This window comes from Parasteatoda tepidariorum, chromosome 8 (genome assembly GCF_043381705.1).
Source record: "Parasteatoda tepidariorum isolate YZ-2023 chromosome 8, CAS_Ptep_4.0, whole genome shotgun sequence".
NCBI lineage: Eukaryota > Metazoa > Arthropoda > Arachnida > Araneae > Theridiidae > Parasteatoda > Parasteatoda tepidariorum.
Window position 1 is genome coordinate 44,559,182 of NC_092211.1, and position 25,014 is coordinate 44,584,195.

General features: G+C 28.3%; 1 protein-coding gene across 1 annotated transcript in view; it reads left to right on the top strand.

Annotated features, from left to right (window-relative positions):
* Positions 1 to 2,081: 2,081 nt before the first annotated feature.
* Positions 2,082 to 25,014, top strand: part of LOC107437715 (solute carrier organic anion transporter family member 74D) — a 258,380-nt gene continuing 235,447 nt past the window's right edge. The window contains exon 1 of the mRNA XM_071184715.1: positions 2,082 to 2,696. The gene's annotated coding sequence lies outside the window, so the exon portion shown is untranslated. The remainder of the gene's footprint in view (positions 2,697 to 25,014) is intronic.

Below are 25,014 nucleotides of genomic sequence, written 5' to 3' on the forward strand. Positions count from 1 at the left end.
ACCCAATTCTAGGTTTATAACAACCAGTGTTCAACGCCGTATCCTTGTAATTTTAATTCCAATCCAGAAGAAGGGAGCTCCTGGATCAGCACCCCCAGAGGTATTGATTTGCTATGGGAACATGGAGGACTTTGCGACTCGACAGGTTCAGCGTGCATCAGTCACCAATTATTTCACGGGGAATCTTCAGCCGGCGGGAATCGAACACACGAGCTCTTGGACATAGGCCCAGCGCCCTACCAACCAGGCTATCCCGGCCTTTAGTATTAATTGATTTTATTTTATTTTATAACCGTCGTTGAACAGCCGACCCAATTTCATGGGTTTACGACTACTTACGTTCAACTCCGTAGTCTTGTAATTTTGAACCAATCCAGAAGACAAGGAAACTCCTGGATCCGTACCCCCAGAGGTATTGATTTGTTGTGGGAACATGGAGGACTTTGAGACTCGACAGATTTAACGTGCATCAGTCACCATTTACTACACGGGGAGTCTTCGGCCGGCGAGGATCGAACCCACGACCTCTTGGATATGGGCCCAGTGCCCTACCGACCAGGCTATCCCGGCCCAGTATTAATTGATTAGCATATTTGAGGTCACCCCCTTGAATCATTAAGATATAGTCTTAGAACGTGGGGAGGTTTATAAAGGGTTAAAGTTCAGGGTTGGCTCGTTAATTTTTCCGCCCACTGCACCTCTTTAAATTATATAAAAACGTATTATTTAATTAAACCTTTTTCATTGTTGTTGGGGCTTTTGAATTAGCTGGAAAATTGCATAATATGATTCAGTTTTCTTATATGGAAAGCAAAATTTCTTTGATTATCATCTGCATAAAATTCATTTAAGTTATAAAAGTGTTTTTTTTTTTTTTTTGCGTATAAAATATCTCTTTTTCCGGTATTTAAAGAGGAAATAAAATTCTTGTTACATTTATTTATAAATATTACAAGAAATTTTATTTTACTGTTTTCCGTAATATTTACTTGCATTTTTTTCTTTGTATTCCTGCTATTACTCCGTTTTTGATTCTTTGTTATTCCATATTAAAGGATTAAAAGAGAAAATGGTGCTTCTTTGTTTCATGACAATACTTTATACACAGCATTTTTCGATTGCAAAACCGAAATAAAATATTTAAAAAAAATCTCGTAGTGACCAAATTTTAATAAGAAACTTAAAAAAATATAGATAAATTTGTAACGGCAACGAAGAAAAATGAATATTTTTAAATTTTATCCTCTTGAGTCGGAAAATAAATCTATGATTCCAAATTTGCGTTGATGCAATAAAACATCTTGTGATCTTCCAATTGAATTCTGATTAATTTAAATGTAATAATCGGTTAATCTTAAAAAAAAAACTGATCGCAGCAATTATGGGGGTTGGGGAGGTAGGCGATTAGGGGATAGAGCCCCCAAGTAATTTATAAAACTTCAACAATTTTTTCTATGGAAAAAGACTATTTCCTTTAACTTTAAAGTATTGTGAAGAAAGAAAAAACTATAAAAAGTATAGAATTGCGATTATAGTTAAATTTAAGAGAGTTTTAAGTGGGTAATTGATATTTAGCGAAAGAAAAAAGTAGTTAGAAGTCACATTTAATCATCAGGTTTTATGAGGTCAAAGTTTTTCGCTGCCCATATAAATGCTAAATTACCCACTAGTTATAGCTGCAATAATGTATCAGTAGGTAATTGTTTTTGACTATAACGTTCATCAAAATAACTTTCTTATTTTTCTTTGCCGAAGCAATAAATCCTTCTCGATAGAAGGTAAATGGAGTAGAAAGAAAGAAAGAGATTAAGCATAAATAAAACAGGTATGCAAACGATAAAATAATAATAAAAAAAAGAACATTCATCAAGCAGGCAGATGTTAATTTTTTTATCTTTCGTTGCTATTTTTCAACTCCACTAGTGCCGACTTTAAACGCTTTCTGGAACTGCTTACAAACAAATTAACAAACAAAAAGAGCGCTACGATTATACCCTGATAGAAATTCAATGTCAGTGCCACAGTACTACAGCGCCACTTCACCGCATCAAGCGCTGCCGACTACTCGGTCGATAAGTTCTGTGTCCCATTGCCTCAAGTTTTCGAATGCGGTGACAGCAAGCAGTAGTTTTCTATTTTTGTCACATTAAAAACACACCGAAAATGCAGTTTTAAACGAAGTGACAACTCGGTTTGTGACAATATCTTGAACAAACACTGCCTTATTGGCGTAAATCGAACTCGAAACTTTCTCTTGTCCTGTTAGTTTGTGTGGAAACTTGTTTGGATCGAGTGGTTGTTTGAAAAGACGAGTAAACAAGAAGATGATTATGTTCTGTGCCGGTCAGGTGAACTTGACTCGGTTTTTTGTTTTTATTTTTGTGACCAGTTTTGTGGGCCAAAGCCTCCTGTGTTTGATATAACCCAAGGTCGGTACTTTCTCTCAGTTTTTTTTCTGATTTGGCGCTCTGGGCAACACCTGTTCTCAAGAGAGTTTTTAGAAGTGTGTATAAAAACGGTGTCAGTAGATGCATGGGATTTCTCTTGTCTACTTTCGGACTCATTGAGTGGTTTTGATCCGTTTTTGACAGATCAGTTACTGTTGTGTGGGGAAAAAAACTTGTAACTTTTTTAGAACTTGAACTTTTTAATGGAGCCAGGAAAAGTTATTCTTTTTCATTAAAAGAACTTAAAAGGTCAGTAAATTTTTCTTCAATAATTTTATAACTCTTAAATAAATTTATTTATTTATCTTTAAATTTTACTCGTCTCATTTTTTTTACATACATTTTCAGTTTTTGATTTGTTTGTTATATTAGTTTGTTGTAATTTTTTTTTACTACATTCAAAATTATACTACAAGAAATGTGCCAGAACATGTAAATAAAGTTTTACTAAAATATAATTTTTATCTCTCTTATGAAAAAATGTAAAAAGATCCAATCACTTCCAATAAAATATATCTGATTTCATTTGCGTGGTCAAAAGGAAATTTTATCATTATAAACAATAATTAAATCTTTTTATTATTGGCTCAAAATTTAGCATTTTAAATTTAACTCATTGCATATTCTTTCATGAATTTTCTGTTTTTAAATTACTTCTTGTACTTTTTAAGGGTAATTTTTTACCACTTTCAAAATTATGCTACAAGAAATGTAAAAGAACATGTGAATTACATTTAAATAAAATTTTAAATTTTTTTCTCTCGTATGATGAAATGTGAAAGGATTTTACTTATAATCTTACTTGTATAACTCCGTTATACTGTTTGCATTTATTTAAGCAATTAAAATTACTGCAATGAATATATTGTTTTCATTTACCAATCTTTGACTGAAAACTTTATTTAAATTTTTTTTCATTAGTTTAAAAAATTTAATTTATATTTTAACTTGTTAAATGCAGGCATAAAGTAATGAACATTTATTTTAATGAAACTTTAAATTCGAGTTTTGAAATAAACTATTAGATTAAATTATTTTATTTCGAATTATTTTACATTTAATTATTCTTATTTTAAATTATTCTATATTAAATAATATTTATTTTGAATTATTTCATATTTAAATATTCTTAATTTTTATTACTTTATATTTAATTATATTTATTTTAAATTACTTAATATTTAATCGTTTTTATTTTAAGAAATTTTATTTTAAATTATATTTGATTTAAATTAATTTTATTAAGATTTTAATTTAAAAATTATTAATATTTGCATTTTTTTATTGAAATAAGATGATCCATGTATTAAAGGCAAATAAAAATCCTTTAATTGCCTTGAAGACCATCTTTTTAAAGACAAATAAAAAGTGATTTTAAAAGTGTAAAAGTTTTGACTTGTGAAATGGTTGAAAATGTTTTATGTTTTGTCTGTCTTTCAAATTTAAACATAGAATAAAGGATATAATTTTCATTTATGATTATTATTTATTAAATTAAATGAATTAATGATGATATTAAATTATTATATTAAATAAGAAAATTATTATATTAAATAAATAAGTTTTTTTTAAGTTAAGTTAGTAAAACAATGAATCTCCCGATTTTCTCTTCTGTGCAGTTTTAGGTGTAAAATGTGGCACTGTTTTTTTTTTCTTCAAATAAAAAAAATCTTTCATTTGAAAGATGAAGCAGCTATTAACTGAAAACGGCTAACTTGTGTATTTGCACCCAGAAAAGAAATAGGGTAAAAACTACCAGAATATGATAAAATTTACCGTGTGTCTCGATCTATTGGAACACTAAAAAGCTCAGTAATTCTTACCGAAGCACTTGGGTAATGATTTTAATAAAATTAACAATAAAATATGTTTTATAATATGTGATAAATTTTAGTAAATGTGATAAAATTTGGTAATTTCATCATGATAACTTGGTGCGTGCCATAAAAACTATTATACTGTTAAGTTCGCTTTTTAGTTTTGTATTATTTATTAAATGTGTAATAATGAGTACAATAATTTTGGAAACCAGAATTTTCGGTAAAACATTATCATATGAACGGGACAATTACCAAATAAATGGTTTAAATGCTGTATATTTTAATTTTTTTTATCCAAAATTATGTAAATTAATTGTAACATGTCATGCTATATTACATAAACATGTACTAGCATTTTGGAAACAAAATGCACTTTATAGATCATAGTTCAAATACTATTTTTAAACCCTCACTTTGTGTTATAATTGTATTTGTGAGCTTAATAATAATGATGATATTATTCACTAGCATACATATTTTATCGTATTTTACTAGGAAACAAAACATAAAAACAGTAAAATAATATTTAATCTTCTGATTTCAAATGTTTTTTTAAAATTTTAACCAAAATGTGTGATGTCACTCATTTTGTAACCCTCTCTCTCTTTCCTTTGTCACTAACTGTCACAATTTCACGTACCCTCTTAATCCTCTTTTAAGTGTTTTTGTGGACGAACCCTAAAAACATCGCATGCTTTTCATTATCAAACACAAACGACTGAAATTATACAATTTAAACAGCAAATGGCAAAAATTATTATTTAATAATTATTTTAAGTCTTACTTTAAAAATCAATTATTCGAAACTTCAGCTAGGGTTGCAAAGTTCTAATTTACAAAGAAGTTCATACACACAATTTTAAAGTATTTCTCGGATGAATTATAAATATTCTATAAATTAAAGTCTTAAACTAAAAACATTTTTTAAAGCAATCTATTTACAAACTATTTCAAGTTACTTTTTGGTTGTACTTCGGTTGATTTTCTCGGTGACCGCGATAAACCGCCAAATCATGTAAAACAAACCAGCTGAAAGTAACCAAACTAAGAGTAACCATACACACTTTCACTTTCGGTTCCATTTTGACTTTGTATTTAAACCGGGTGATATAGTAATTTATTTTTTTTCCAATTTAAACATTGAAAAAAAATTTTTTTGACGATTTTTAATTTACTGAGAAGTGAGGTTTTGTTTGTTCTGTTATGTTTTTCCAGGAAAAAGAGGTACTACCTCTCTATCGAATAAGCGTGAATGGACACGAAATGAAACTCTATGAAAAGTAAAGTTTGTGGAGGTACAATATGAAAAGTTGTAGAAAAGGTCCTTTTTTATGTTGGGAACAAAAGGCAAAGATACACGGCTCGTCATCTTCTTGAGTCTTATCCTGCGGAGTTCATGTGACGAAAATCCTATGGGAAAGAGAAGCCTTTTGATTTAATATCGAAAGCAATTGCGGAGATATGGAAACCACAAACTAAATTCGAAAAATTCTAGCTTGGCGTTATTCTTAGCTTCGTTTTAATAACGGTCGCCGTGGAAATCAAGTATATCCACAAACTAAATTCGAAAAATTCTAGCTTGGCGTTATTCTTAGCTTCGTTTTAATAGCGATCGCCGTGGAAATCAAGTGGTATCCTCATAAAATAATAAAGTTATAATATGAAAAATGCTGGACGTTAAACCATCTTGGCAGAGTGCCCCTTTAGCCTTAGTAATTCTTTACATCTGATATTTATCTCACATTCCTCGGATGGAAACACTTAGAACAAGATATCAAAATTCGCTGTTACAATTCGGAATAATGAACTGGTTTAAATACGCAATTTAAAAGCTTCATTCGTATGGTACCGATTTATAAGATCACGAGCTGTATTTCAGAGTGTCGGATGGCAGCGACTATGAATTGATATACGACCAATCACGAGGTACACATTCTCTTTTTAATGTCGGGAATTCTATGTTTTTATTGATAAAAGAAAGAAACTATTTTTGATCTTATTTTGTTTCATTATTCATCATAGATAGTATATGTAAATTTTTCGTAATGGATAAAATGACACTATCTATCTTTATATAAAAAGTAGCAAAAATTAATTCCGTGCATTAATACAATGTTTAAATAAATTTCAATAACTTTAAGCTAACATGTTTTGTTGAGCACAAAATGTAAGTTTCATAAACACTTTTACTTGATTAATTTTGAAACGGAATACGCTTAGCAACTGTTTTAAACTTTGAAGGAAGAAAAACAGCAACATATTCTTTAAAGTTTATTAAAAAATTTTGTTTTTAAATCATGAGAGCTAATTTGAATTACGATTAATTTGTGGTCGCTTAAATATTATCTAATCACCTAAGAGGGGATGAATTTGTGATTTTCTTATTTTCCGTTTAAGGGAGAGGGAAGAAGTGCGTAATAATATTTTTAATAAACCCTCTTTTAAGTTCAAAAAAAATTTATGAGTACTAAAAAACAATGTTTTAAAAATATGAAAAAATGGCTGCAACAACCTTGGACACCATCTTATTAGATGCCTATGTGTTATCTTGAAATTATTTTGTACTTTAATTGCTATATTTAAACTGTGTTTAACTGTATTCTTTACTCAAATTTCTGTAAGAATCACATTTTTATTAAAACGTATGTTTTGTTTCAGGCAATGTTAGTTATTTTATTTGAATTTAAGACAAAAACTCGTAAAATTAGAAAATTATAGTTCAAATCAAAACAATGAGCAATTAGGAAGGGTTTGTGATTTGCTTAGTTTTGCTGAACAGGAAGGAGGCAGGGGTAGAAAAATGCCAAAAACATGCTTACGTACTTTTTGAAGGGCCCCTATTATTCTGTTGCAAAATATTAATTAGAAAGCTACAGTTTAAGAATGTTAAGCACCAGCATATGTAATGATTATTTAATTATGTTCTTAATAATCATTGCAAAAGTTATTGACTGATTTTTCAATTTGAGAGAGCTTAGCTCAATAAAGCTTTTCACTTTTGTATATAATTGTTAATTATAATAAAATTTGTTTAAGAAATCCTTTATTTTCATATTTTTCCGTTGAAAAAGTTCCGTTAAGAAATTAATATAAAATGAAATTAAAAAAAACTATTAAGCCTTGAAAACATGAGAGATACTACAAAGTGCGTCCTTATAATAGTATTTACTGAAATAATGTAGGTCTAGACTTTTCTTTTTTTTTCTTACTCACGCATATGATTTTAAAAAAATTCTAATTTAAAAATCATAAGATGCATACAAAAATACACGAGATCTGTGTTATGTATACCTACAATTAAAATTATGTTGATGCTGACTTTTACGTTTTATACTTAACTTGTTTCTAAAACATTTTTCCTCATTCAATGCTAATGTTACGAAAAAAATTTAGTTTAATCAAAAACTTTGATCCCTTGAAGTTTTTATTATTCTTTTCTTTTTATCAGTGCACTTTTGGTTGAAGACTTTTACGAAATGCTCTGAGTTATTGTAACAACCAAAGCCAATAAATAAAAACTCCTATGACAAACAATTAATAATTATCGTTTTTTTTTAAATTTCTTGCCTAACATATTGCGTATCTAAAATATTTTATTCCACACTCATGGTAACCAAAAGTTTTGAAACAATAACTCATAAATGATAGTTAAAATTTTCAATACTAATGATTCGAAAATTAATACCTAAATATATGTTAGCTTAAGATCTTTTATTATTTTTAAAGATTCAATTTAACTTATATGAAAAAAATTTATGGCTGGAATCTATTGAATTTAAAGATTAACTGAGAAAAATCACATTGGCGGCCGTAGGTGCCGGAGTGGAAAGAACATAAAATTTGATGGCACTAATGTTAGATTAATCTCTTATAGTTAAAATTATCAGTTCTATCAATTTGGTTTCAGTCTTATTTGATTTAGCATAAAATATTAGTAAGAAACAATACCTCACTTGTCTAAACAGTAGTTTTTAAGATTCTTTCTTTTGACCCTTTCTCAGGCAGTATATTCAAAAGAGTGGTTGAGTCTACCTCAGATCCGGAAACAAATTTCATGCATTCATATTTGACTGAAACAAAAAAATTTTAAAACTATTTTCATCTTTCTCGTAATTATTTCCACCGAAACGAGAAAGGGATAGATGCAAGATTTTTTTTTCTTTTTTAATATTAGTGGACGGTTTTGTCCCAGTTTTGACGCACAAAATTAATTAATACATTAGTCAAAAAAATGTTCTTTTTTTTGAAAATCTATATCTAATTGTACATGAAATATCTTTATCATTTATGAATATAAAAAAGTAATTTTATTAATATTCATAAGAAACCTGTGTAAAATAACACTGAGTTTTACACTGGAGAAAAAAGCATGGTAAATACTACCAGAATATGGTAAAATTTAATTTAAAATTTTTGGCTCTTTGGGAAGACAAAAAAAGTTCTGTTATTTTTATCGAAGAATGAATAATAATGAAAAATGAACAATAAAATGCGGTTTTATAAAATGTGATAAAATTTGGTGAAAGAAATAAGATTTGATAATTTTTTCATGATAACTTATAGCATGGTATAAAACTATTTATTTGGTTAAATTTACTTTTCAGTCTTGTATTTTTTTCTAAACGTGAAGTAAAACGAACTATATTTTTTAAAACCAGAATTTCCGGTAAACCGTTACCGGAGCGGAAAAATTACTAATATTTGTCTGAATACTGTATGTTTTGGTTTTATTATCCAGAATTATGAATTTTTTTTACTGAAATTCTCATTACCATACAGTGCGGAAATTTTTTCAGAATTTTTTTCTCAGTATTTTTTACTCCATGATCTCTTTATTGTAGAATCATCTAAGTTTAGCGAGAAACTAAACATAAAAAAAAAATAAAAAAATCATTTTTTTTCTTTTAATAAAGAAGTGCAAAATCATAAATATTTTGTGAAATCCATTATTTTTGTAACAGTTTGACATTCTTTTATTACTTTAAATGTTCGTTATTCGTGTATTTAACACATGTAATATAGTAAAACACCTTATCTCCATAGCACGAGGAAATGCATTTTAACCTGATTTGCCCCTTTCGGTTTTAGTGTTTTTTCCAGTTTTTGTTTATTAGATTTATTTTCCATTTTGTAGAGGAAATTTTACGTTTTATATTTCAAATCACTTTGTTTCTTCTCCTTCATGTCTGGCAAGTCTTGAAAATGGGCTCCCGCTTTTGAGCTCTTGAATCATATCGATCGTTATTTCCTATTTATATATTTTAGAAGCGAATGAAGTTTTTTTTATCTGGTAATGTAATTATTATTCACTCACTTTTGTTCTTCAATCTAACTTCATCATTAGTTTTAAATTTTTCATTGATTGTCAGCTCTCAGCAATAAATTATTTGCCATTATCAACTTTAACCTGAAATATCTTAATTTAACCCCAATTGAAGACATTCAACGATTATTATACATTAACTAGTGGGCTACGCCCCCTGCTGGCTAACGCTCGCCAACTCCGAAGATTGCTACGTAATCTTATATGGTTTGCTTCGCAAACCAAGCTCGCTTCGCTCGCTACTAACTTAGGTACACTGCAAATGCACAAAATTCTAAGAATTCAAGACAATCATTCAAATCCATATAAAAACCTTTATTTTAAAAAAAAAATTACGTAATATATAAATTCGTGAAAAAAAGCGCTTTCGCCAAAATACTAAAATAGAGATCTATCGACAAAGACTACTCACTTTTGCCTAGCTTAATAGTATGAGATTGACACAGCTGATGCTCTCTGGTTATTTCAGTTTCCATTTTTAAAAGCGCTATATGTTGAGCCACCTCAGCTAGATTTGGCATGTGACATTTTTAGCGGCAATCATTGGTTGATTCGCCATGTAAGAGAAATAGTAACGTAAACAAAACAAGCAAACGTTGCCACCGGCGGAAAAGAAATAGAGCCAAAATTTGGGATCCACGTAAGCGAATTATATATATTAGATAAAGGCATTTAGTTACTATTATAACATATTCAGATAGAATTAGATTGAGATTAAGAAAAACGATTATTTTACATTTTATTTCTGTTAAATAAATGTCTGTATTAATTTTCATTGTGATTTTTCAAATTTTAGTAAAGAGCTATATGGTTCTATATCCAGATCGCGTTTAAATTTTTATTACTTTGAAAAATTTTGTTTACCAACGTGAAACTTATTATTCATTTAAAAGATATAGTTGAGGGAATTGGTGCTTGAGCCAGATAATTCCAAATTATCCGGGGGGGGGGGGGAATAATAANGGGGGGGGGAATAATAATAAATTTAAAAAAAATAATGCATTTTTGACTGTGGGCATGCTATATTTCAAATGATAGAAATAAAGTACCCAGACATAATACCAGTTCTGCTTTGAGTTGAAGATAGTGTTGAAAAAACTAAACTTTTTTACTACATTTTGACTATGAACAATATAGCTGTTTCATCTAGCTATAGCAAAAATGGAGCAAATTGTAGAACTAGCACAAATGTAGCACAGTTCAGTTCTCTCTTGTATGGTAAATAGTGTGGGAAAAATTTATCAACAATTTATAAATCTAGACCTACTTCTTTCTTGTACAGAACCCTTCAATTATACAATTAATTTTTCTATCGTGTTAACTTTTCCTTAAAAAAATATTTATCTATTTATTTAGACTATTCTTCGTATATTAAATTTTATTTGGATAAAGTGTTAAATTCAACTAGTGATTTCGGTTGCTACTTTTTTCAAAAATAAGATTTAAAACTAGTGTTGTTATGTTACATATTTAAAGAATTAAATATTTCATATCAATTAAAAAAACAAGCAAAATAAAACACTGTTTAAACTTTTTATGAAGGAAATTTATTAAGGAAGTCGTAAAAATTTTGTTCGGAATATGACGAAATCTGGATCTTGCATTACTTAAATATTGAGAGAGAGAAAAAAAATGTAGCTGGGTTCCAAAAACCGCAAAAAAACCTTGCATGTCTGCGCAGTTGAGAGACAGGAAAAAAAATAAATAAACTGAGATGAGTAATAATGTTGTGACACGAATTCTGGGTAGCCTTCAACAAGATGAAACAAAAACGAAATAAAACACTCTCTATCAATCTTTTTACCTATCTGTGTGTCTATCTAATATTTGCATTTGATATATAAATAGGAACGTTGTAATTTTAAGCAGTAAATCGTTACTAGTTCTACAAATAAAATCTAAAATGAAGAGAAATATTGCAAAACAGAAAGACAAGTGCTTTTGCAGAAAATTTAATGAGCTTACCATTTTGCGAAGTTAGTCGCGTGTAGTTAGTATGAAGGCAATTGGTATGAGAATAAATTGTTAGAATTAACTGAAAAATACTTCAAGCGGTTTGATATGGAAAGTAAGTTTTCACTTACATATAAATCCTTTAAGATATAAATCCTTTAATGGTACCGATCCGCCCATTTCATTGAAACTGAATTTAAATTCTTAGGTTTGTACCCCAAATTAAAAATATCTGTGTTCCATTACATTTTTATTTATTTAAAAAAAGGGGACCCCGAAGGTAGTGACAAAAATTTCTTAATGTTTGTAATGTATCACTGTCTCCGATTACCCCAGATGGAACCGTTTCATTGCAAAGAAACAAGCTTAGGGTTCTCATTGATTTAACGTTTTAGTAAGTTAAAATGTTAAATCACTTTATACTTATTTTTTGGTATAATTGCATTTTATTTTAAAGGCATGTATGGAGAGTAAGTTTTCTTATGTATGGAGAGTATGGAGAGCATGTATGGAGAGTAAGTCTTATATACAATTAAATTAAATTAATAATACACAATAATCTAAAATATAAACAATCAACCGCCCCCCAGCGGGCCCTGGTAAAATAATCAAACGTTGACAGGTCCGCTGTGATAAGAAGGTTGGGGAAGACTGCTTTAAGAGATACAAATACGATTATAACAGACAAAGATTTGTGTTATTAATATTTTAAATTATTGCATTATTATGTTTGCACTTTTATTATTATTTTTGTAGATTACATTGGGGAACATGTTTTTCAGTTTTCTGTTTCATGAGATTTTTTAACAAGTCTTAGATACTTTTTCAAATCTGCAATCGGTTCCTCTCACTAAGATCCAGTTTTTTTTTTAAATGACATTTTTAGTCTATTTTTTGTCGAAACGTACAAGTTTGATGCAATAGGAGGTCACATAAATATTGACTTCCATAGACTTCAGACTTAGAGAATAGACTTCAGAGATCATCAAGATTAAAACCGCATAGAAACCCATGCCCGGAAATGTCGTCATACGCCGTATGAGACGCTTCCAATCAATGTTAACTGTTTCTTCGTGTGCTTCTGAACAGGTCATAATATTGGGAAGCACACCCTAGTAGCGAAAGACGATATTTGCGGGCATTAGTTTCTATGTAATTTTAATCCTGATGATGTGCCCTAACTCTCCTTAGAAGTTTGTCCCAACGTGTACGGGCCCCTATTCTCACTCATAATTTTTTTTTGGACCTGTACATTACATTGCATAAAAAATGGACTAAAAATGAATGTCATTTTTAAAAAATTTTAGCTCTAGGATCGAAATTAATTACAGATTTTAAATGCAACAAAAAATTTATTCCCCAGTGTTATTTTACTGTACTAAATAGTCTACTAAAAATTATTTAAGGAGATTTAGAAGATTAATATTTTTAATACATTAGTATTTCATTAGTAATACATTAGTAATTTTTTTTTATAATCAGACTTGATTCTTTAATGGATTAGTCTTTAAAAGGGTTCTTAAATCTAGTTCTTAAAAAACTAAAACTCTTTGCACTTTAACGTCAGTTACGTTTGAAAAAACTAATTTTGGAATAAAAACAATAGCAACAATTAACTCAGTGTATTAAGCAATAAAAAATTTTCTTCGTCATAACAAAACTCGAGATAATATTAAATAAAAAAACAATTTTTTTAAAATTTTCATCGTTTGTTGATGCTTTTCTTAAAATTACTGTAAGCTAATTTCTCCCAATCAAATTCAATTTTATAGTAGCGAAACTATATTGTGATTTTATAAAGTATTAACTAAACTATTGAAGTCATTCTTTATAAATTACGATATTTTCCTCATTAATCCTAATCGATAAAAATTTGGTAACTAATATAAAGTATTTCTCTTACTTATAACTAATACGAAGTTTACTAATAACTAATATAAAGTCTTCATTTTTAAATTATAATACGATATAAATTTATCTGAAAATTTTTTTGGAGCTTCCGAAAATATTAATGTTAAATTTCAAAGCAGAATCTACTCCTTTTCTTAATAATGCTTGTTAGGTGTATTATTTTTCAAAATTAGTATTTAAATTAAAAATTTGAAAACATTATCCAAAATGATTGAAAAACAGGATTAAGAAAATAGAAAAAAATATTGTTCAGAAATTGTTTTTCAATCAATCGGAATCCCTTACATTCAAATGAAATTTTGCATTATTTAAATTTAATTATGTACGTTAGCAAATTTTGTCTTAACAATTTTTTATTTCAATCTTTTCTTTACTTTGCTATAACTACTAACATAAACTCAGACATTACGAACAAAAATGATGAGATTGTTTTCTGTAACCTTGAAATTTGAATTGTAAAATTGAATTAAAGGCAAATAGAAGGAGCGTTGCTGAACATGTTATTAGAGAAAGGAATTTGATCGTTTATCAGTTATCATGAATGATGAGTTATAAATGTAAATGCAAAAGTGAGTCTACATTTTTATTAAGAAATTCTGGTTTTATTTCATTTTTTTTTACTTGCACAATCACATTTATTTACTTAGAGAAATATTTTCAGATCATATGCACTTGCAATTTTCATATTAAATGTTTTTAGTTTCACACACTTTTAAACGTAATTTTTCCAAATCTTTTCTTCCTTACAAACTTACCGGGCATATCTTTATCTTAAAAATATAGCGGGTAGATTTGATTGTTCCTTGAATATCTTGAATGATGAGTTGTATATGTTTTATAAATGTAAATGATAAAGTTCCAAATTTTTCCAAATCTTTTCTTCCTTACGAGCTTACCAGGCATATCTTTATCTAAAAAAAATATCGGGTAGATTTGATCGTTCATTGAATATCTTGAATGATAAGTTGTTTATGTTTTATAAATGTGGTAGAATGTAAATATTTTTATAAAATAATTCAGGTTTTATTTAACTTTTTTCTTACGACCACATTTCTCTGCTTTAAATTTTTTACAGATTAAATGCACTTACAGAGAAATTTTTTTTGTTTCTCTCGTTTTTAAATGTTATTTTCCCTAATCCTTTCCCCTTGCATACTTACCCGACATATTTTTATCTAAAAATATACCGGGCTGATTTGATTGAATATTTTGATAGCTCGTCGAATATGATGATGATCAGTTTTAACGGTTTATAAATGTTAGTGAAAAAGGGCGTCAGAAATTAAATTTCAACGTTTTTATCAAAAAAATCAGGTTTTATTTATTTACTTATTTTAACACATATGACTCATTTTTTATTTTATTTACCCATTTTTTTAATTTTGATAAGTATTTTTTTATTAAATGCACTTAAATTTTTTTTTTATGTTTCTCATGTCTTTAAATTTTATATACTTACCAGACATATTTTTATCCTAATTGTCACAATTTAAAAAATATGGTCTCAGTCACTTTAACAGTACCTTAATGCCAATTTGTTCTCTTAATTTAATTTTTAGCATTTGTGTTTTTCGCAAAATTTCGGAAAACAAATGTGGAAAATAAGAATTTCTTACATTAATTTATCCGAAAATAATTTCATTCAAACCTAGATTTTGTATCATTATTTAGTGTATTGAAAAAAGTATGATCTTTAAGCATTGGAAAATCTTAAATCTTCTTAAATGTGTTATTTTCGATGTAAAGTTCTATACACTGAGAAAAAATATAGCAAAAACTTCAAGAATATGGTAGAATTTAGCGTGTTCCTGCTTCTATGGGACCACTAAAAAGCTCGCTAATTGTTTGGTAATGATTGTAAAAAAAAAAAATACGATTTTATAATAAGGGATAAAATTTGGTAAATGTGGCAAAATTTGGTAGTTTTATCATGATACCTTAGAGCATGGCATAAAATCTATTTATTAGTTTAAATTTTATTTTTAGTTTAAATTTTATTTTTAGTTTCATGTTTTTTACTATATGTGTGGATATAGGAACTATAATTTTGTAAACCAGAATATCTGGTAACCATGATCATAAGCCGTTTGGTAATTTTACCGTATATGAATGATAAAATTACCGAATAAATAATTTAAATACAGTATGTTTTGGTTTTATAGACCAAAACTATGGTTTGTTTTGCCATAAATATCATTACCACACAGTACGGTAATTTTACCACAATTTGTTTCTCTTTGTAGAAATGAAATAAAGAATCAAATTTTGATTTTGTACTGATTTCGTTCAAATTTGGAGATATCATGAAAAATTGCGTTGAGTTAAAAAATTTTCTACTTTGATTCAAAATTTAATAATAAAACAGATTAAGAATTATTTAATTGTATGACATTATTTTTGGGTAAACAAATTAGACAAAAACAAATAAAACCATTTTTAGGTTTTTCTTAGTTTAAGAAATATGACGGAATACAAAATAGTTATCTTTGCGTTTCATTTTTTTAAAACGCAGTTCAAATTCAAATTTTCGAAATGAAGAAAAATTTAGATACTGAAACTACATGAATGCTAGACGTATCTCCTTGTAGTATTTTAGATTGAAGATATATTCTAGAACAATTATTAGAGAATTTCAAATTCAAAAGGACTTGTTTTTAACTCTTAGAACTAATTAAATTTGAAAAACAAAGTAATAATGAAATTAAATATGTATGCATGTACAGGAGTATCTTTGTAAAACGAAGATAAGAATTTAAAAACCCTTTTAAATAATTTAAAGAATTCCTGCGAAATATTTATTTTACATAATAGTTAAGAATGTATTGTTATTTAGTTAACATCTTAAATAACTATCTATTGAAAATGAAACATTTAAAATTGAATTCGTAACATCTTATACTTCTGATTGAGGAAAATAGAAATGAAAATAGAATCTTTTTCACGCATTTGACCTAAAACAAAAATAATATGGCATTACTTATTTGCATACACCTTATAAAGATGCAATATATTGCAAAACATACTGAAATCTACGAAATGTTTTATTTGGTGACGTAAGTTACATGAAGTTTGAATACTATCTTCTTATGTAGGTCATTACAATAAATTTGGAGTCATTGCTTCAGTATATTATTTCTAAAGTAGTATAAATCAATGTATTTCAAAACAAGAAATGGATTTTCTCCTCTTAAGCTTCGTTGTATATTATTATTTTGAGAGAAACGTTTTTTCGGATCATTGAATTATTCTCACCAACATTTTTATAATAAAATTATGTTCATATATCGTTTTTTGGCTTTTTACATGGAGAAAATAATGCTGAGAAAACTACCAGACTGCATGATAATAACATTTCTGGTATAAAAAAACGCAATTCTTCGTAATAAAATCATAATAATAAAACATAGTTGCATAATAATGCAAAGTTCACCCTAGGAATAAAAAAGGGCAGGGTGCTTCCTCAGAAAAAGGCACCTTGAAATTCAAAAGGCACTTACTTAACACCGTAAAAGTTTATCAAAGGTAATAACTGAATTTAATCCTCAACAATTTTTAAATTATCTTCTTATACCATTTAATGTGTGTACTTTAAAAAGTAGTGCTCATTTTTAAAATAAAAGAAAAATTCGTAACTTATAAAAAATAATTACTGTGCATAAATTTTTTCAAAAGAAGTAAACTAAAATAATGATTAAATGCTAAACAAGTTGAAAGCTTTTCTCTTCAATTTAAGCAGAAAATTATGAGATAATAAACATTAAAGGTGCATTTTTTTTTAAAAAAAGGTATTTATTTAAAAAATAATTTTAAAATCATTTAAAATATTCATTAATATACCCCCCCCCAAAAAAAAAAAGAGAAACTTATAAAAATTTAACCGGTTGAGAATGATACTAACAAAAATATTTGTAATTGTTATCAGAATTAAGCCTATAAACACAGATAATTTTACCATCGTGTAATTATTATTCAAATAGTGAATTAATTTTTTAAAAATGGAATATGAATAAAAGGGCCGTGTTTTTAAAGGGAGGTGGCTTATTTTTAGAAAAAGTGCGCATCAAAGGGTAGGCAAGTTGGGCCGTCCTTCTAAAAACTCTTAGTGAGAACACTGCATAATGTAACCAAAATATGCGGAATATTACAGCATTCATTTGGTGATTTTTCAGTTCATATGGTAACGGTTTACCCGAAACTATGGTTTTCAGGATTATATTACCACTCATTTAGTAAAAAATACAAAACTGAAAAGTTATTTTAACCGAATAAATCAATTTTATGGTATCATATTAAAATTACCAAATTTTATCACACATTATTGTTCAAAAGTCATTAAAAAAGTGCTACGGTAAAACTTACCGAGTTTTTTGGTGCCCCATAGAGCCAAAAGCATAATACATTTTACCATATTCTGTTAGTTTTCAAAATACTTTTTTTTTCAGTGTAGGCTTAAGTTCCTGATAAAAATTTTCTTTTAAAAAATAGTATATTTTTGTGTTAAAATACGAGCATCTATAAACATTTTGCCGGACCGAAGGCAACGGTAAAATTTTTAAAATAGTGTTTTCTATTTTAATTGTTTGAGCCTCATATTTTTGTATGTACTCAAATTCGAAAATGAAAGTAGTTTCTACAATGTAGTTTTTTTTCTCTATTTTATTATGTTCTTTCCTATCAGTGAACATTAATTTTACAAGTTTCAAGTTGTAAAATTAATGTAAAATTAAATCTTTAACCATTTCCTTCATATTAAAGTCAACACCACTTTAGCTACTCAATTTGTCACTTTTCTCATATATTTACTGTATTCTGGTTATTTTACAAATAATTTTTAAATTTTTGTGTTGCCACAAGAAAAAAAAACCCTCTAAAGACAGACGGATAAATTTACAGAACTTTCTTTTTTAAATTTTGATTATACTATTTCAAAAAAGTATTCTGAGTTGTTAAGAAAGTATAAGTATTGCCATTCAATTATCATAAAAGTTTTGCGATTAACTTTATTTAATATTCATATAACTTTTATGTATAAAAAACAGTATTTACTTTTTGACTTCATAAAACAGTTTTTGACATGACAAGCATAAAAAAATACTGGCTTAAACAGTCACAAATCTTGGATCTTGTCATGCATGAGTAAATTGTAATGCAAAGGCAGATATAAGTTTTATATCATAAAATGTCAATTACATTAAGGTGAATGTTTAATCGCAGTAAATTCTTTTAAATGTACGGTTGATAAATTTATATGGTTGCAAAATTTTTATTATCTGATTTTTCATCTTAAATTTGTCAAAGGGTTTTGATATGATGGTTTTATCCATGGTTAAAACTTTCAAAAGTTGTCTCACTTTAAAAACTTGCTAACCCTGGTGAAAACCCAGAAATTATTTTATTTTTTGGCAACAACAAACGTTTTTCTTGCTATTCTAAGTCTTATCTCATTATTCTCTCAGTTTATTATCTGAACTTTAAATACCCCAGATATTTCCCCCAGTAAAGGCAGGAGAAAGATAAATTGACCTAAGATAAAAGTTTAACTGCTAAATTGAACTGGATTTCTCATCTCTTTAAAAATAAGGGCATTAAGCTTTAAAAATAAGGGCATTAAGCTGTATATCATTTCAAGGACAAACCCATTTATATCTAACAGAAATCAATTATCAAGACAAAAACTGTTTTTCTTTCTTCCACGGAATAATAAAGCAACAATTCCAAAATGGTATGTTTTTGCAATGCACGTTCGTATGAAAAGGCTTGGGGTTCTCTTTACCGTGGCCGGACATGTTGTGGTTTTTTGTATTAGTTAGCGTAGAATGATAAACAACTACTTTTATATTCTTTTAAAGTCATATTTTGCGATTCTTTTGGATGGTTAAATCCCTTCTTTTTGTAATTGAGATTGAAAAATAAAATAATGGGAATGTCTTGAAAGAATGAACTTAACTATTACTTATTTCTTTTGAAAAGCGGTTTGCAGTGGCGTAGCTAGTTGGGGGGGGGGGTATTTAGTCCAGTTCGCAAAAGGAAAAACAAATTCCAGGAGAAGTGCTTTTCTCTTTTAAATATACACAGTGTCATTTGTTAATTTTGGGCCCCATAACTTCTTCAAATTTTTATTCGTTTTACCTAAAAGTTATACAAGATTTTTGTTAATACTGTATTTGGTTTTGAATGTAGGGGCTTTTTTTTTCTTTAGTTATTTTTATCGAATTGGTGGTAAGTTAAATAAAAAATGTCTTTAGATAAAAAGCTTATCATTCAATAAAAAACAATAAACGCACTCAAAAACGTCTAAGTGTTATTAGAAAGTACTACATTAGCAACATAAACTTTTACATTTTAAACAGATTCGAATGAAAATTTATGAAGTTTATCATTGTGCAAAGTTCCAAAATCTTATTCAAAGCAAAATTAATAATAAAAAACAATGCAAGTGAGACTGATTTGAGAGTTTACATTATCCAAAACTTAAAATGATTTAAAAGGCACCTTTTTACTCTTTTACGCAAATGGGACACCTGTGTCTCTTTTATTTATTTATTTTTCTAACGCTCTAATTACAAGCAAAAATATATCTTGGTATTTTTAACGATTAGAAACAGTCTAATGGTTACTAAAAAATCTGTTAGATAATCTGAAATATACAGTGAATTCGCGATAACTCGAATCTGATAGGACTGACGAAAAACTTCGACATATCGGAAGTTCGACTTACCGTTAGTTTAGGTTTTGGACTTTCAAAATATTGTCGGATTATTTAATTAATGCTTATTAATTACAAATCTTCTAAATGCTGACAATATTTAAGTTCATTTTTCTGACAAGCCATTTACGATAAGACTGTTTAAGCACTTTATGATACCCTGGTCCATCGGCTGCAACTTTGCTGTTGTGTTTGGCGGGAGAAACTGCAAGTTTACTGCTTTCAAATTAGGTAGATCACTACGCTCTGTGCATTTATCCATAAAGAGTGCATTTATCCATCACTTTTCTTTTTTTAGCGAAGAATTTCCGACCCAATTTTCTTACATAGTCTTCAAATAAAACTGATGTCACCCAAAACTTTTTGTTAGACTTGTAATCCAAAGGATACGTTTTTACATTCTTGAAACATTGGGGATTTCGGTATTTTCCGATAACAAGTAAGGGCAATTTCTCTGTCCCAGACGCATTTCCTTCAACTAGGACAGTCAAACGTTTCTTGCTCATTTGACCCCCTGAGCAGTTTCCATCCTTAAACATCATAGTCTTATTTAAAAGACATTTAAAAAATAAACTCATTTCATCAATATTGAAAACATCATTTTAATTGTATGCTTGAAGTAAATTTGGTAACGTTTCATTTAACCACTGTTCAGATACTTCAAGAGTGACAGCTTTAGCTTCTCCATGAAGAGTGCAAAAGACATAGTGTGTGTGTTGCAAAGGAAGGGGAGAAATATCAGCTCCTAGGTTTTTTTTCTTGCTTTAAAAGATCCAAAAAAAATCGAGTTAAAGGGAGTAAAATTCGAGTAATCGAGAATAATTAACGTGAAATTGAAGATAAAAGGGTCGGGACCTCATAAAAAAATCGAGTTATAGTAATATTCGAGTTATCGTAATTCGAGTTATAGCGAATTGACTGTATTTGGATTAAAATATGAAATCTAAAAAAATGTAGCTTGAAAAAAAATAATTTTCATTTACATTCATAAATTTATCATAAATTTTTCTCTTATTTTGACAAAAATTAATGAAAAAATGTATGGAACATACAATTGATAAAAATTTTGTGTCCAAGAGCTAATTCAAACATTATATTGTTAGCTCTCCGAAATTTGAGTTTTTCCTCGGCGTCTAACCTAACACTAGCTACGCCTCTGGCTGTTTGGTATGACTGTTTTTGGTTAAACAACTATCATTTTTAACTTCGTTCTAGTGCGAAAAAATTGTGAGATTACATAGTAATTTTGATTCCGTTATGTAATAATAATTTTTAATCACTCAAAATTTATCTAAATAAATATGGAACGAAAACATACTGATATACCCGCTAATTTATAATTCAAATTCATTTTATTATTATTATTATGTACATATTAGTATGTGTATTACTTATAATATATTACAATATAGGTATAAATGTATAAATTTATTAGCTTTAATGCTGCTCAGTCAAATGTTTTTTTGAAATGTGTTTTTTTTTCTTCTTTTTCACTTTCTCTCTCTCTCTTTTTTCAACTTAAGTTTTAATCATCGATTTTCATGCTATCTTTAACAGCTTTCCTAACAAATAAAAATAAAACTGAAAATTTTATCAAATTCTGTTTACTATCAAACTGGCTCAGCTTGTTGATTAAATTGTTAAATGCTCTTTATCTTTTATTTTGAGAATAGTAATCCCAAGAAACATTGCAAAGAACGCATTTGTATTCGTTAGGTTTAATAATGGTCTACATCAAAAGAAAATTTCTCCAATTAATTTCAATGAAGAAGATTTTTAGAAATGAGTTTATGCGTCGGACAATGTTTTATATTTCCGGTTGTAACTGCCAGCTGTTTCCATAACTTAATTCAAAAGCGCGACTGCATTTTGCACGCAATTGTTTGCTAAGTACATAATTCCTTATGTAAATATCAGTCAAGAAAATTGCTTCTGAATCTTTTTCTTTTTTTTCTCCTTTTAAAATTTTTGGAACAGATAATAAAACTTTGAAATTATAATACATTTTTTGACCATTTCATAAAATGTAAAATGGTTAGTAATTCTTCAATTTAAATTAAATAGAAAATATTCTGAAAAAAAGTATGGTCAAAATTGCCTGAATATGGTAGTATTTACCAAAACGCTTTGATAATGAATTTGGTAAAATGAACAATAAAATATGGTTTTACAATTCGTGATAAAATTTTAAACATGTGGTAAAAAAGGGTAATTTTACCGTGATAGCCTAGAGCATGGCATAAAAACCATTTATTCGATTAAAGTTACTTTTCAGTATGGTTATTTTTTTCTATCAGTATGGTTATTTTTGAGTATGGTAATTTTTCATATTTCGATCATAGTTTCAACGGAAACTTCATTACATCTTACTATGATGTCTAGTCATCTTAGGGGGAAAATTATTTTTAAATATTTTGTCCCTGGACATAAAGGCTCTGTACGGAAAAAAAAATTCCAGTAAACCATTACCTTATGAACAGAAAAATTATGAATGGTTTAAATACTGTATGTTTTGGTTTTTAATACCAGAATTATAGTTGTTTTCAATAAGAAATGTCATATAGTACTGTAATTTTAGGAGAATTTTTTTAATGTTAAGATATTATAGCTTTTTCAGTTTCATTGTTTAATATATATTTTAATCATAGTTTCAACGGAAACTTCACTACTTCTTTTTTATTACATCAAGTCATTGCAGGAGGTAAGTTATTTCTAAATATTTTGTCACTGGACATTAAAGTGTTGCACGAAAAGAAAAAGAATTGCCGGTAAACCGTTACCATAGAAACAGAAAAATTGCCAAATGTATGGTTTAAATACTGTATATTTGAGTTTTATTTATCAGAATTACGTTTTTTTTTCTACCAGATATGTCAATACTATTCAGTACGGTAATTTTACACGATTTTTTTTTCTCCAAATGAGAGGGAAAAAGGAAATTTTTGTTAATCTTTTGGGTAAAATACACAAACATTTTAAAACTTAATAACTCAAAAACTGTTTCGGATTAAAAAAAAAATTGTGGTAGCACAATCTTGCTCATTTACAGACATAAGAGCACATGACTAATTAATCATTAGTGAAAAATATGACTGTTCACTTGTTAACAATTTTTGCCAAACTTAACTACGTGACGAAGAGAAAAAGTAAAATTTGACATAAAATATCTCAAAAACTAATGACCTCATTAATAGCATTTCCATTTTAAAATGTTTTTTAAACATTTTTTTAAAAATGGGAAAAGTTTCATATTGTTTCATCAAATAGTCTGAGAAAAAGTAGTGATCTTGTCAGAAAATATTTAAAATAGTTGTGGAGCCAGTAACTTTTTTTAATACAGAGATTTCTTTTAAAATTAAAAATGGATTAAAGAATAATTATTTAAACGATTGGCTCTATTGTAAGTAAACTTTTGAGAATAAAAAGAGGTGACGGGTAAACTCCTTACCTCAAATTACGAGTACTCACTGCAAAACAATTACCACCCACACTGTAAAAAGTAATTGTAAATTTTACGAAAAAAATTACAGAAAAAACTGATTTAAGATAAAAACAGATTTCTTCTGTTTTTAATCGTTACCTGCACGCTGCAAAAAAAAGAACCGTTTTTTTTTTCTAAAGATTTTTTCTCTGTTTTTTCACTCTAATCATAATCGAATTAAAACCGCCAGTTCAAATTCTAGTTTTTGCCATCCAGTTTTGTTTACCGTAAAGTAACTTAATCTTTTTTCAAATCATCTTACGATTATTTCTTTACTTGTTCTTACTTTCTATTAATTATTTTACAATATTGAATATCATAAATAAAATTGTGTTTCTACTTTATTGTTTAATTGTTACTCTACTTGATTATTATCAGCTTTTGGATATTTTTAGTCAATTTAAAGTGCCAGACATTTTTATAAGGGTTTGCCACTATAGTTTTAATCTTTATTTCACTTAAATATGATTTCGATAAGTAAGACTATTGAGATAAAGACATATAAAGATTTTTCCTTCATAACCAAAAGCTAGAGCTGCCGTGGCTCTGAGGCACAGAGTGCTCGTCACCAAATCAGGTGACTCGGGTTCGAATCCTGGAGTTTGCTGGTCATACAATTTCTGCTCTCGACTCGCACGGACCGCACTTCTGACGTAGTTATTTTATAGTTTTTTTTAAATATCAGAGTTTGTTTGTTAAAATAATAATGCATCTCTGCTTAAAAAACAAGCGTTTGTTTTTAAATAACAGTATTTTTCTGAGAAATAAACGGTTTTATGCAAATTCAACAGCTGACAGTTTTCTTAATAATAATAATAAATAAAACAAATTTTTTTGGTGTGCATAGATTCGAAATCTCTATTTTATATTTAAGCATAGAAACAGGATTTAAACATTTACGATTTACAAGAACAATTCCGACTAATTTTTAAAACAAGAGCCGCGGTGGCTCAGGGTATAGAACTTTCGCCTTCCAATGCGGCAAACCGGGTTCAAATCCCAGTCGATACGAAATTCGCATCGGTTCTCGTGGTCTTCCTCTCCATGTAACGCAAATGAGGGTTAGCTCCATCAAAAAGTCCTCCACGAAGGAAAATTTCTCCCAATACTCGATCCAGGAGTTCCCTCGTCTTCTGGATTGGGTTCAAAATTACAAGGCCACGGAGCTAAACATTAGTAGTCGTAAACCCATAAAATTGGGTCGGCTGTTCAACGACGGTTATAAAAATAAAATAAATTTTTTAAAACAACACTACTTCTCCAATATTTGAGAAATAGAAGTAACGGTTACTTTTAACGGTTGCTAAGTAATTGTAATAAAATTTCTCCACTGACAGTTGGAGTAAAAATAGAATAGTTAATATCCAACGCTC